The 13,678-nt window shown below is 44.3% G+C and overlaps 1 long non-coding RNA gene across 1 annotated transcript in view; it reads left to right on the top strand.

Annotated features, from left to right (window-relative positions):
* The first annotated feature begins 1,930 nt into the window (after window positions 1-1,930).
* Window positions 1,931-13,678, top strand: part of LOC135214081 (uncharacterized) — a 41,961-nt gene continuing 30,213 nt past the window's right edge. The window contains exons 1-2 of the long non-coding RNA XR_010314254.1: window positions 1,931-2,007; window positions 2,249-2,359. This is a non-coding gene — a long non-coding RNA (uncharacterized LOC135214081). The remainder of the gene's footprint in view (window positions 2,008-2,248; window positions 2,360-13,678) is intronic.

Below are 13,678 nucleotides of genomic sequence, written 5' to 3'. Positions count from 1 at the left end.
GCCAGATTATTAATAGTACTAACTGCTCGAATATAGCTTATGATACGCTTTATAGTTGAACATATTAAAAGCTTGCAAAATGAACTTATTGCTCATAAGAAAGTAATTACTACTGATGCACAACTCATCACTCGCGGTAAACTGGACCCAAAAAGTTCACGCTCCATTAAACTTTTCATACTAATCCAATGACTCTCTGCTGTCCACACAACAAAAAGCTTCACGGTGGTGACCATCTTGACGCTGAACCAGCTGAAAAACACTTAAAGGAACATGTATATAAGCAATACTCAGGTCTTATATGACCCTGACCTAAATATAACAGAGATATAGAAAATAATTGTCCTACTAATCTCTTTTACAGGAGAATAAGAAGCCTGTAATCTTACTCTTAGTTACAAAGAAATCTTACTCTCATGGCACTAACAATTAAGATGAAAAAAAAAAACAAGAACCAGAAAGACTAAGCAAGTAGTTGTGTCACAATGTGTCCACTGTGACACTTACAAGATCGTCCGCCACTGTCTGCGGCCGAGCAGGTGACAATATGTAAATCTGTTGGATCAGGGATGTATATATTGAGGTAAGTCTAAGAACAAACTATCATAATCTGCCTGTAGATCTAGTCTTGTATTCTACTAGCTGGCAAATCACATGTGAAGCTAGGCCATTAATATAGGCTCATCTAATTGGTTCCTCTCTTTACCTATTGCTCCACGCTAACAGATCTTTGGTTAAAATACCTGACTTGCGTGTCAAAAACTCAATTAATTAAAGACTCGCGTCGTCTTTTGCTGCTGTGTTGCAAGTAAATACCCTGCAAATATTCCATTAGGGTTCTCTACATAGTTTCTCCAGTGTAGCAATGGAGGTTTCAAAACCTGTGGATTTTTCGATATATTCATATACATCGTGGGTTACGTAGTTCACTATTGCCCTGAGTTTGTCCGGTGGGTTAGGTCTTAGTGCTGTAACTCCTTCGTTGTTGTAGGTACGGCTGCGGTAGTTTCTCTATTGTTGAGCTGGATAATGTTTTTTTTTTCTTTTACGATGAATGGTTTGGTTGCCTATACCCAAGTTTACCTGCAATAAACAAAACCTATTACCACTATTGCAAAATACATAAAACTTCTGACTAATCACAAAATAAAATGCAGGATATTGCATCTTGTAAATATACAAAGTAGTAATATACATGGGTACTCTTCCTATATACAGCCTAATACACAAATAAGAGGGAGGACTACCACATAACGGATGGTCCCGCCCATCCATGTTGTAAACAAATCCTGAATATGGAAATATGCAATGACAAAAGGATACACGTATATGTAAGTACAAATGACAAATGTAGGAAAATCTCGGTATATATTACAACTGTGGTAAAGCTTCGAAGCTTACTGGAAGCTTGGAACTCATAAAACAATTTTAAAGTTAAGTTATCTTTTGTGTAGTACTCCGCTGTAAAACTGTGCAAGCCTTGTAATCTAAAAGAAGGAAAGAGTACAAGGATTCCTTGTGGAGTACGAGATTTAGCGATAGCGCAAATTAACAGTTTGCGCTAGATTTAGCATAACCTTCTCAGAAGTGATTTTTGCAAATATACATTGACTTTAATACCATGGCGCCTGGCAGATACACGTTATACATTTTATATAAAAAAAATCAGCTAAGCGCTAACAGACTTATTGACAATACTAAAATCAAAACAATAACATTGCCTCGTAAAGTAGCGAGTTCTTGTTTGAATTCTTAAAAACGACATTTAGTCGTAGTATTTCACGAAATATGAATATAATGGAGTTTAAAATATCAAGATGTTGTATTTTTAAGCATTCACTGCATGTAATGAATATTTAGTAGCCCGAGGATACCTTCAGCCCCCCCAAAAAACTTCGCGAACCAAAATGTTAGCTTTAAGTGCTCAAAGCGTTTGTAAACAACCATTGATTCCTCATCGGAACCACGAATTTAGCTCCCTGCTTTTGTTGTTCCCTGTTACTGAAAGTAAGTATTTATTCCTATTTCCTCGGATTTGTCGGGTGTCCTGGTGAACCGGGAGACACTAACGTTCATATCTCTCCTGATAAATGACTAACTGGAGCATTTTGTGATACTCTGAGAATGGGCTTTAATAGCCTAATGCTAACTTGTTTTGGGAAGCTGTCATATACTAAACGAACCGTATATTTCTCATGTTATTTATCTCGTGTTTTGTGTTGATTCTAACCATTATCTTTTATTCAAGCTTTATTTTGCGGCAGCCTGCTTAAGGTAGATGAAGCTGGCTGTTTGCCAGCAAGGGCTGTTGATCCTGGGCAGCTTTATAACAAACAAGAAATACCTAGACAGACATTAGGCAAGTAACGTGAAGGGAGCGAGTCAATGGTGTCATTATTCGGTCTTTCTTTACTTTATTTAAATCTTGGGGGGACAATAAGAAGAAAAAAAGGAAGCAGTATTTCTTTAGAAGCAATCCGCTGTGGCCTAGACTATGGCAATTGACGTTTTCCTATGTTATTTTACTTACTGAACAAGAATTGAAAGTAGGGTAAAATACCGCATGGTACAAGGGTGGACCATGTACGATCAATGTGTACAACCCCAAAAAAAGTACATTATAACGCGTCCTGACATCGGAGATGGGCATCAGACGCGACTTGTTGTTGGTGAGAAACAGAGCTAAAGACCTCTACTCCGGTGTCAGGATGCGTTATAATGTACTTTTCTTGGGGTTGTACACATTGATCGTACATGGTCCACCCCTGTACCATGCGGTTTTTTACCCTAATATTTCTTCGCACGACTGTAATTAACCTCCAGGGGCCAGTACTTAACACAGAAATACATTGGACGCCCCAATCCCTAGTAGATGTCGTATCCGCGGTTACGTTCCTTGCAGTTTGTAGGAACTATTCTTTAGAATTACCCCGCAATAAACGTAACCGCCAATACGACATCCACTAGGGATTGGGGCGTCCAATGTATTTTGCCGTGTTTAGTACTGGCCCCAGGGGGTTAATTACAGTCGTCCGAATGAATATTATTTTAAATTCTTCTTCAGTAGGTAAAACTGCATTGAAAAACCGCAACTGCCATAGTCAGGGCCGCCGCGGATAGGTACCCTAGATCTACCAAGGTAGCTAAGGAGCTTATATATAGTACCTAGTCGCAAGTCATTTTAAATAAAACTATAGCTAAAGAATGCTACCACGGCCTGGTTCCAGTAAAAGTTCTGTTACGGTCCGAACTCCAATTCCACACGAGGGCTGGTACTGATTTCAATGTGTTCAGTACTATCCCTTGGGGGCTCAAATGTATTTTACCGTGTTTAGGACTAGCACCTGGGGTGTCAAATGCATCTCGCCATGTTTAATACTAGCCCTTGGGGGATCAAATGTAGGTAAATCTAAATAATAACTCTGCATCAGGTATTTCTTTGGAAATTACAGTTTCCTATAGTATTCAGGTTGCTTATTAAGAATTTACTGTTATTTTAGGGCGGTCGACTATAATTAACCCCCAGGCGCCAGTACTAAACAAGGTGAAATACATTGGATGCCCTAATCCCTAGTGGATGTCGTATTTGCGGTTACGTTCCTTGCAGTTCGTTCGGAGTTATTCCTTAGAATTACCCAAAGTATTTCACCATGTTTAGCACTAGCCCCTGGGGTGTCAAATGTATCTTGCCATGTTTAATATTAGCCCCAGGGGTGCTGAATGTATTTTGCCATGTTTAATACTAGCCCCTGGGATGTTGAATGTATTTCACCGTGTTTAATACTAACCACTGAGGGTCAAATGTATTTCGCCGTATTTAATACTAGCCTCTGAGGGTCAAATGTATTTTGCCATGTTTAATACAAGCCTCTGAGGGTCAAATGTATTTTGCCATGTTTAATACAAGCCTCTGAGGGTCAAATGTATTTCACTGTGTTTAATACTAGCCCCTGTGGTGTTAAATGTATTTCGACATGTTTAATACTAGCCCTTTGGCTGTCGAATGTATTTTGTCGTGTTTTATACTAGCCTCTGAGGGTCAAATGTATTTCACAGTGTTTAATACTAGCCCCTTGGGTGTCAAATGTATTTCGCCATGCTTAATACTATCCCCTGGGGTGTCAAATGTATCTCACCGTGTTTAATACTAGCTATCCCCTGGGGTGTCAAATGTATTTCACCCTGTTTAATACTATCCTCTGGGGGTCAAATGTATTTTGCCATGTTTAGTACTAGTCCTTTAGGGATCAAATGTATTTCCCTAAGTGCATTTTGCAGAATTGAAAGAATTGAAATAGAAAAAATCCGTAATTATTTAAATACTAGTATGTTTTGTTTTTTATTATGATTAATAATACTAATTTGCAAGAATTATGTGTATAGAATATTTTTTCATATTTTCATGGAGATTCGAAAGCTAAAATAAAAAATCAAGTAGAGATGTTCGGACTGGAAGTGAACATTATCCCTGGTTCCTGGCTGTGTACAATCATGATATTTATTATTGCCTTTCATTTTGATGGCACTAATTTTGTCAGTAACTGATAATTACCAAACCAGAGGGGCCCATTAGTATTCTTCAGTTTTATCCTCTTAAATCCCCTGGTGCACATCAGTAAAATAAAAAATGTAATAGTAATTTTTTTTTATCCTGTGCTCTGATGTCTTATTAATATGCTTGATATAAAAGTCATATACTGAAATTTTTTGCAAATTTACTTTTACAGAGATATGCCTACTTACAGTCTTTTGTTTATGTTTTTTTTAATATGCATTCCCTTGGGTGTAGTTGAGGTAGTAAATAAGTTAAAAACCGAAGGCTAATACTGGCTGCCTCCTCTTGATTCAGTAACTACAGTTTTGGCAAATGGGCTCCGTGTTTAGTACCTGGCCTTAAGATAGTTAATATCTTAAACACACGCAAAAATATAAATATTACAGTTGGCAACTGATGGGAACCAGGCTAAAGTAGTAGTCTTCAATATACCAAAATAGAAATTTTATACATTCAACTTCCCTGCCAGATATATACTTAGCTATAGACTCCGTCGTCTCCGACAGAATTTCAAATTTCGCGGCACACGCTACCGGTAGGTCAGGTGATCTACCGCCCTGCCCTGGGTGGCAGGACTAGGAACCATTCCCGTTTTCTAATCAGAATTCTTTCTGTCGCCGGACCATCAACATTGTTGTTGTTCCTCCCGATTGGTTTCTTTTTTCGCCGGCAATTGGGTATCTTTCTGACCGACTTTTGGTGACGTATCTGGATTGTTGGATTGGCATACGCTTGTGTGGACTGTTTTGTGGACTTGATTTTGGATTTTTCTTTAAATATGTCTGACTCTGGTATGGTTGTGAGACGTTGTGTGAATGTAGGCTGTAAGGTGAGGTTGCCGAAAGCTTCGGTAGACCCTCACACGGTATGCAAGAGGTGCAGGGAGTATGAATGTTCTTTTACTAATACTTGTAAAGAATGTGAGAATTTGAGTGAGAACGAATGGAAGAATCTAACTAATTATTTGAAAAAGTTAGAAAGAGAGAGAGCGAGGAAGGCTTCTCATAGAAGTTTAAGTAGTTCTAGATCTGAACTAATTCCAAGCTTGGGATCTTCCCCAAGGGTAAGTATTGCTACTTCTCCTTCCATTGCAGCCCCTTCTCCTATTGCAGAACCTGTAGATCCAGCGAAAGAACTTGCAGATCTAAAAGCAGCCTTCAAAATAATGGAAAACAAAATGGCTGCCATACAAGGTAAGGCTAGTGATTTGTCATTAGACAGTGATATAAGTGTCCCCAGTGTAGTGGAGGGGGCATCTGGTCGGCTCAGCAACGCTCCTAGGTCTAGACCTCTTCCAAGCTCACTGCCCAGAGGAGAAGGAATGTCGAAAGCCGAAAGGAGGTTGTGGAGAATCCCCACCGATCAGGTGTCCCTTCGGCGGTTTCTGTGACACCCCAGACTGCCAAGGACCGCTATTGTAAAAGCGTCCTACGTGAGTGTTTCTCGTCGTCGGGATCTTCATCACCGAGACGTGATTGGAGAGATTCCGATCGATCTCGGCCTCTCAAGAGGAGTTGGAGGGCGCCGACTATTGACTCGAGCCCGGAAAACTTCCCTGAGGAGTCTCCATCGGGAGTTAAGAAGGCGAGAAGAGCCATTCTTCCAACCAGAGTGAGAAGGAGGCAGGAGGTGGAGGCTATGGACTCCTCCCCTCCTCCTCCTTCCCCTCCTCCCGAAGAGGATAAAGAGGAGGCTACAAAGAGGTTCATGATGGCGATGCAGGAACAGATTTCGTCATTTGTAGGAGTCTGTCAAAGGAGCCTCCTAGAAGGAAAGACACTTCCCTTCCTATTAAAAGATCCTCCAGACGTATGGAGGTATCTACCTCCAGGATCGATACTCCTACACGAGGTGAGGTTTCCTGTACGAACCTGGATGAAACAAATCACACGTTGGCACCGGCCAGGAGTGAGGAGTCACCCAGGAGGCAGGAAGCCAGAGCCAGGAGTGAGGAGTCAACCAGGGAGGCAGGAGCCAAGAGCCAAGAGTGTGGAGGCATCCAGGCAAGAGGCAAGAGCCAGGAGGCTAGAGCCAGAGGCAAGAGCCAGGAGGCAAGAGCCAGGAGGCAAGAGCCAGGAGGCAAGAGGCAGGAGTCAAGAGGCAGGAGCCAGGAGCCAGGAGGCAGGAGTCAAGAGGCAGGAGCCAGGAGTCCGGAGTCCGGAGTCAGGAGGCAGGAGTCCGGAGTCAGGAGGCAGGAGTCAGGAGTCAGGAGGCAGGAGTCAGGAGGCAAGAGTCAAGAGCCAGGAGTCAAGAGTCGGGGACTCGTTCTGGAGGTATGACTCTTCGCCAAATGGAAGCTCCTCTCCTTCAGAACATAGGAGGTTCTTGGAAGGACTCTTCCTCAAAACGAGAACGTTCTCCTTCGTCGGATCGAGGGTTAGACGAGTTGTCTGACGACGATCCTCCTGCTAATGAGGGACTTTCGAGTTACAAAGTCTTGGCCTCTTTACTACTACAAAGAGTTTGAGATTCTCTTAGTCCCTGCATGCCAGCCTCCTCCTTCTCCTCGTTCGCTCTTTTCGAGCTCAGCTACGGCTAAATCGTCGGCATTCTTGAAAATGAAGCCTGCGATATCAATGAAGAAGGCACTCCATTCTTTAGATTCTTGGATGGACAAGAAGAAGGAGTTAGGAAAGACGGTATTCTGCATGCCTCCTTCCAGATTGCACGGGAAGAGAGGTATTTGGTATGGGACAGAGACTATGGGTCTTTCTTTAACCCGCCTCTGCAGATGCCGACTTTGCCAGTTTAGTGGAGGCCTCTAGACGTCACTCCTTAGGATCGGTCAGAGCGACGTGGAGCACTTCAGAGTTGAACCACTTCTAAAGGGACTTTTTGTCACTTAGAGGTGTTCAATTTTCTGGATTGGTCGCTCGGAGTTCTGGCCAACAAATCTAAGGATCCGGAGTTTCTGAAGAACCCAGAAATTCTCCATAGCGTTCTGTCCTGCATGGACAAGGCAGTACAGGACGGTTCAGGTGAAGTGGCTTCACTTTTCGGTGCTGGTCTCCTGAAAAAGAGATCAGTGTATGGTTCCCTTTTATCGAAAGGGGTTTCTCCGAGCCAGAGGACTGCCTTACTGTTCGCCCCGCTATCAGATCATCTGTTTTCCTTCTCAGTTAGTCAAGGATATATCGCTCACTAACTGAACGGAGAAAGCAACACAAGACCTACTTACTCAAACAAGTCCAAGAAAGGACGACCGGTAGTGGCGACGGTTAAGAAGGAACCTCGTCCTACTCAGCAGCCCTGCGTGGAGGTGCAACGGCTCGTCCCCCTGCCAGAAAGAAGAGCTCTGAAAAGAGAGGAAGGTCTTCATTTAGACCATTCAAAAAATCTAAGTGACTTGTTGCTCCTCCAAGCACCAGTGGGCGCCAGACTCCTGAACTTTGCAGGAGTATGGGAACAAAGGGGAGCCGACCCTTGGTCAGTGTCGGTCCTGAAGAAGGGATATGTAATCCCCTTCGACGACAAACCGCCCCTAACATCTACGCCTCGGGAACTGTCAGCGAGGTACAGAGACCCGTTAATGCGAAAGACTCTTCTTCAGATGGTGGAGCAAATGTGGGAAAAAGAGGCCATCGAACTGGTACAAGATCCACACTCCCCGGGATTTTACAATCGCCTTTTTCTAGTACCAAAGGCATCGGGGGGGTGGAGGCCAGTTCTGGACGTAAGCGCTCTGAATCGCTTCGTACAGAAAAAGAAGTTTCGTATGGAAACGTCCGCCTCTGTCATGTCGGCGCTTCGGCCAGGAGATTGGATGGTCTCTCTGGACCTACAAGACGCCTATTTCCACGTTCCCATTCACCATCAGTCAAAGAAATATCTTCGCTTTGTGATAGGAGACAAGATCTTTCAATTCAGGGCTCTGTGCTTCGGTCTGTCTACAGCCCCACAAGTATTCACCAACCTCATGGCGAATGTAGCAAGATGGCTTCACCTAGAAGGGATAAACATCTCCCTCTACTTGGACGACTGGCTGATCAGGGCCAAGTCGAGGAGTCAGTGCTTGGAGGACTTGGAAGTAACAAGGAACATGATAGATTCGCTAGGGTTGCTCGTTCAACCTCGAGAAGTCACAAACTGATCCCCAGCCAGAAAACTTGGTCCTATCTGGGGATTCAGATGGATTCTCGGGGTTTTCGGGTATATCCTTCGCGAGAAAGAATTGCTCGAGGTTTGTCGAGAATCTCGAGCTTCTTAGAAAGAAAGGACAGCTCAGCGAGGGATTACCTGAGCCTTTTAGGGACCCTGTCCTCATTGGAGAAGTTCTTCTCGCTAGGGAGACTTCACCTTCGCCCTCTTCAGTTTTTCCTCAAAGAGGTGTGGAGCTGGAAGACGGGTCAACTCTCGGACATCTTCCAACTTCCACAAGAAGTAAAAGAGCATCTGAGGTGGTGGATCCCTCAGCTTCAAAAGAACGAAGGCTTATCGCTTGCTCTGCAGAACCCAGACCAAGTGTTGTTTACCGACGCTTTCGGAGTCGGGATAGGGGAGCGACGCTGGGAGCAAGGGAGGTGTCAGGCACCTGGACAAAGGAACAGGTGTCCTGGCACATCAATTGCAAGGAACTTGTGGCCATACACCTAGCCTTAAAGTCCTTCGAAAAGATAGTCAGAGACGGGGTAATACAGATCAACTCAGACAACACCACGGCTCTGGCTTACATAAGAAAGCAAGGAGGCACGCACGATCGTTCTCTCTATCAGTTGACAAAACACCTGTTAACCTGGACGGAAGAAAGAGGCATAACTCTCCTCACAAGGTTTGTTCAAGGGATCAAAAATGTGAGAGCGGACAGACTGAGCAGGAGAAACCAGGTCCTTCCCACAGAATGGACTCTTCACGAAGAAGTGTGTCGAAGTCTTTGGTCCCTGTGGGGGAGACCTCACATAGACCTGTTTGCGACGTTCCTATCCAAAAGAATAGAGACCTTTTGCTCTCTAGTAGAGGATCCGAGAGCCTTCGCTATAGACGCGTTTCTCATGGATTGGTCGGGTGTGGACGCTTACGCCTTTCCCCCGTTCAAAATCCTGGGGGAAGTGCTCAGGAAGTTTGTAGCTTCGAAGAGCACGAAGTTGATACTCATAGCCCCATTTTGGCCAGCCCAGGAATGGTTCACGGAGGTACTGGAGTGGATAGTGGACTTCCCCAGATCGCTTCCAAACAGACACGATCTACTCAGACAACCCCACTTCGAGAGGTTTCATCACAAAACCTCCCAGGTCTCGCTCTGACTGCCTTTCGACTATCGAAAGACTTGTCAGAGCGAGAGGCTTTTCTCGCGAGGCTGCGGGCTCTATCGCTAGAGCCCGCAGAGCTTCGACGAGAAGAGTATACCAGTCGAAGTGGGAAGTCTTTAGGAGGTGGTGTAAGGTTCAGAAGCTGTCCTCCTCCAGTACCTCTATAGTGAATATTGCCGATTTCCTCCTCTTTCTGAGAAAGGAGTCACACCTATCTGTCTCGACAATAAAGGATACCGAAGCATGCTGTCTTCGGTTTTCAGGAATCGAGGCCTAGACATTGCTAACGACAAAGATCTACACGATCTAATTAGATCTTTTGAAGACGTCGAAAGCAGCTACTCCTAGAACACCTAGTTGGAATCTAGACGTGTCCTGAAATTCTTTCATCGGACAAATTCGCAACCTTTACATCTGGCGTCCTTCCGCGACGTCACTAGGAAATGCTTGTTCCTGGTGGCTCTCGCTACAGCCAAGAGGACGAGCGAATTACACGCTCTGGATCCACGGTGGGGGGGTTCAAAGGAGATGCTGCCATCTGTTCTTTCCAGACAATGTTTCCTGGCAAAGAACGAAAACCCAGCAAAACCTTGGCCCAGAAGTTTTGAGGTAAAAGGCCTATCTAACCTGGTAGGCAGAGAGATAGAGAGATCTCTCTGTCCAGTGAGAGCTCTTAAATTCTATTTAGAGAGGAAGAAGACAGATGGGAGCTTGTCAACAAGGTCTTTGGTGTGGGCAGTGAAGAACCCCAAACGACTCATGTCCAAGAACGCCTTAGCTTTCTTTGTGAGAAGCTTATTACAGACGCTCACAAGAACTGCTCTGAGGCATCCTTCGGTCTTCTAAAGGTCAAGACGCATGAAGTAAGAGCAGTAGCAACGTCTTTGGCGTTCAGAACATGTCTCTGAAGAATATCATCGAGACTACATATTGGAGGTGCAATTCAGTGTTTTGCATCTCATTATCTGAAGGACGTGAGAGTGACCTATGAGAAGTGCTTCTCACTAGGTCCTTTTGTATCAGCAGATACAGTACTGGGTCTTGGAGCAAAGACTGATCCTTAATTTTGTGTTTTTATCGTACATAAACCCTCCTTGTCAGTAATGTGCTTGGTTTTCTAGTAGCAAGCTCACTACTGTCGCACGGGAGCAGAGTGTCATTGCTGGTAGGCGATCAAGGGTATGTATGACTAGTTAGGGGAGTACAAAATTTTTTTGTATATTTTGTAATGAAAGTATAATTATGTTTCGAGTTTTTGGTTGTTTGTGAGGAGTTCGGGGATGACTCCTTACAATCTTAGAAACTAACATGGATGTTAGGATCAGGTGATCGGGATCGGTTTTGTGCTCCTTGAACAAGGTGTATTGTCATGTAAGTGGATAGCACCCAATGACAAAGGCCTTTAGGCTCTGCCGAGTAAGTGGATAAGACCCCATTGGCAGACCCACAAGAACTCTTAGCCATAGATCATTATCTCGCTGAGGCTCTTGAGGGCTAAGCAGACTACAAGGCAGTAGCCGCGAAGTCTTCAGCCTAATAAGGTAGGAACCAAGGTTTATAAATACCTACAACATATGTTGTTTACCTGTCTATTTCAGTAGTTAGCTGTCTCTTACCCACCACCAATGGGTGCTAATCAGCTAAGTATATATCTGGCAGGGAAGTTGAATGTATAAAAATGATATTGTCATGTTACAATAAAGTTTTATACATACTTACCTGACAGATATATACGATTAATGGCCACCCAGCCTCCCCGCAGGAGACAGGTGGAAGAGAAGAATTCTGATTAGAAAACAAGGGAATGTTCCTAGTCCTGCCACCCAGGGTCAGGGCGTAGATCACCTGACCTACCGGTATGCGTGTGCCGCGAAATTTGAAATTCTGTCGGAGACGACGGAGTCTATAGCTAAGTATATATCTGTCAGGTAAGTATGTATAAAACTTTATTGTAACATGACAATATCATTTTAATGAAAATTTTGGACATGGAAAAAATAGAAAAAAGGCATGATGTTTTTTTTCTCATATCCAGCAAACAAGGGGTGACCCTAGTGGGAACTGGGGTTTATGAAAACCAGAAATGAATGTACAATACAGTAGGCCCCCCTTATTCACGTCTCGGATTTTTTACGGACTCACGGATTTGCAGATTTCTCACTGGACCATATCTACCCATTATTCGCCCATTCGTGGTATTTTTTATATGAGAAATATCTAGAAATTCCTGGTTTTTTTTATCAATTTCATTATAAAATTCACTTTTTGGGATGTACAAAACTATGAAAGACCATTTTTATTGTAGTGGTCTTACCGAACAATTATAGAGCCGTGATTTCCACGAGCGGCAGGATACTAAATTCAAATTTAGCGCGTCGGCGTCGCCAACACTGGTGTGATGACGTCATCTCCCTCCACTCGCGGGAGAACCAGGTACAACTGCCCAGGTGAATCCAATTCTTTTTCCTGCCGGCGTCCGGTGAACATCGGTGGTCGGTGCGGTTGGATGACTTTGCTTCGCTTTTTTTTCTGGTGGAATTGATCTTCGGAATTTGGTGAAGTACTCTTTTTTGGCGTTGTTGTTATTTTGCTTTTTATTTAGGACGTTGCCATGGTCGGATTCTAGTCCGTCGGGAGTTAGGTTTTGCATCTCAGGATGTAAAACTAGATTATCCAAGTTAGAATATGATTCTCACACTAAATGTGTTAAGTGTAGGGGACAGGTTTGTTCAGCAGATCGAAACATGTAAACGAGTGTAGTGATTGGACTGATTCTCAATGGAAGTTTTTAGTTCATACTCGGAGAAATTAGCTAAAGACAGAATTAGAAAAGCAGCGCTTAGGGAAAGTAAACTTAGCTCTGCTTCGTCTTGCGATGCATCTGTTCCTTCTGTTTCTCCTCAAAGTTGTTATGTCTCCTTTAACTACACCATCCTTATTCCTCCTACTAATCCCACTTCTCCGGCTTCCCGGTCGTAGGTTTCTTTCTTCCGACAACCCATTCGCCAGATATGGAATCGAGGTTTGGGTTAGATCAGAAAATTTTCGGGTACTAGCGAATACGGTTTGCAACTTGGTAATTCAGTTAAGACGTTTTTGGAGAAAGCGGCCTCAGGTAAAGAGTGTAGTTTGAGGGTGCGTCTGTCTGTCCTGACAACGTCTCCTAGACAAAGGTCACTGTCCCAGCTCCCCCGCACCGGGGAGAAGACATACCGGAAGTCCAAGGAGTCGATCGGGATGATTTGCCCACAGACAGGCGCCTCTCTTGTTGAGCCTGTTGCGCCTCAACAGGGCTCGGTTAAGCGTTGAAAGGTGTTGCGGTCAGACGCCTTTCGAATGATTCAAGCGATTCGTCTCCGGTCGCGCGGCGCTCTTGGCGAGATTCGCCCGTTTCGACGTCCCTTAAAGAGGCGTTCAGGCGCCGATTCTTCGCCTCCTCCAGTCAAGCGGTATAAGGAGCCTGAGAGTAGGGTTGCGCCGCGGCCGTTAGCGCTCGTTCGTCGCCTCAATCTGTGCCTTTTTCGGCTCCATCTACTAGTAGAGATTGTGGTTTTAGCGCTGTAGCTAGCAGTTCTAAGGGTGTTTCTTTAGCGCTTTTCGTCTGTTAGCCTGATGCGCCTGTTTCGCCTCGAATTTCGGCGGCTCCGAGCGAGGCGCAAGTAGTTTTTCCGCCTCCTGCTGAACATTTAGGCTCTTCCAAGCCTTCGTTAACTGTTTTTGATTCGTCTCTGGCGCCTTTGCGCAAGCAGTTAGAGATGTTAACCAACTGGATGAATGAGTCCAAGGGTGGTTCGAACCTTCAGATCCGGTTGTAGTTCCGTCTACTTCTTCGGCGGTATCGGAGAATGAGAAGTAGTAGGAGGAGGATTCACATCAC

The sequence above is a fragment of the Macrobrachium nipponense genome, chromosome 45 (genome assembly GCF_015104395.2).
Source record: "Macrobrachium nipponense isolate FS-2020 chromosome 45, ASM1510439v2, whole genome shotgun sequence".
Classification (NCBI taxonomy): domain Eukaryota; kingdom Metazoa; phylum Arthropoda; class Malacostraca; order Decapoda; family Palaemonidae; genus Macrobrachium; species Macrobrachium nipponense.
Note: the sequence above shows the minus strand (reverse complement) of the source record. Positions and strands in the feature narration are given on the sequence as shown.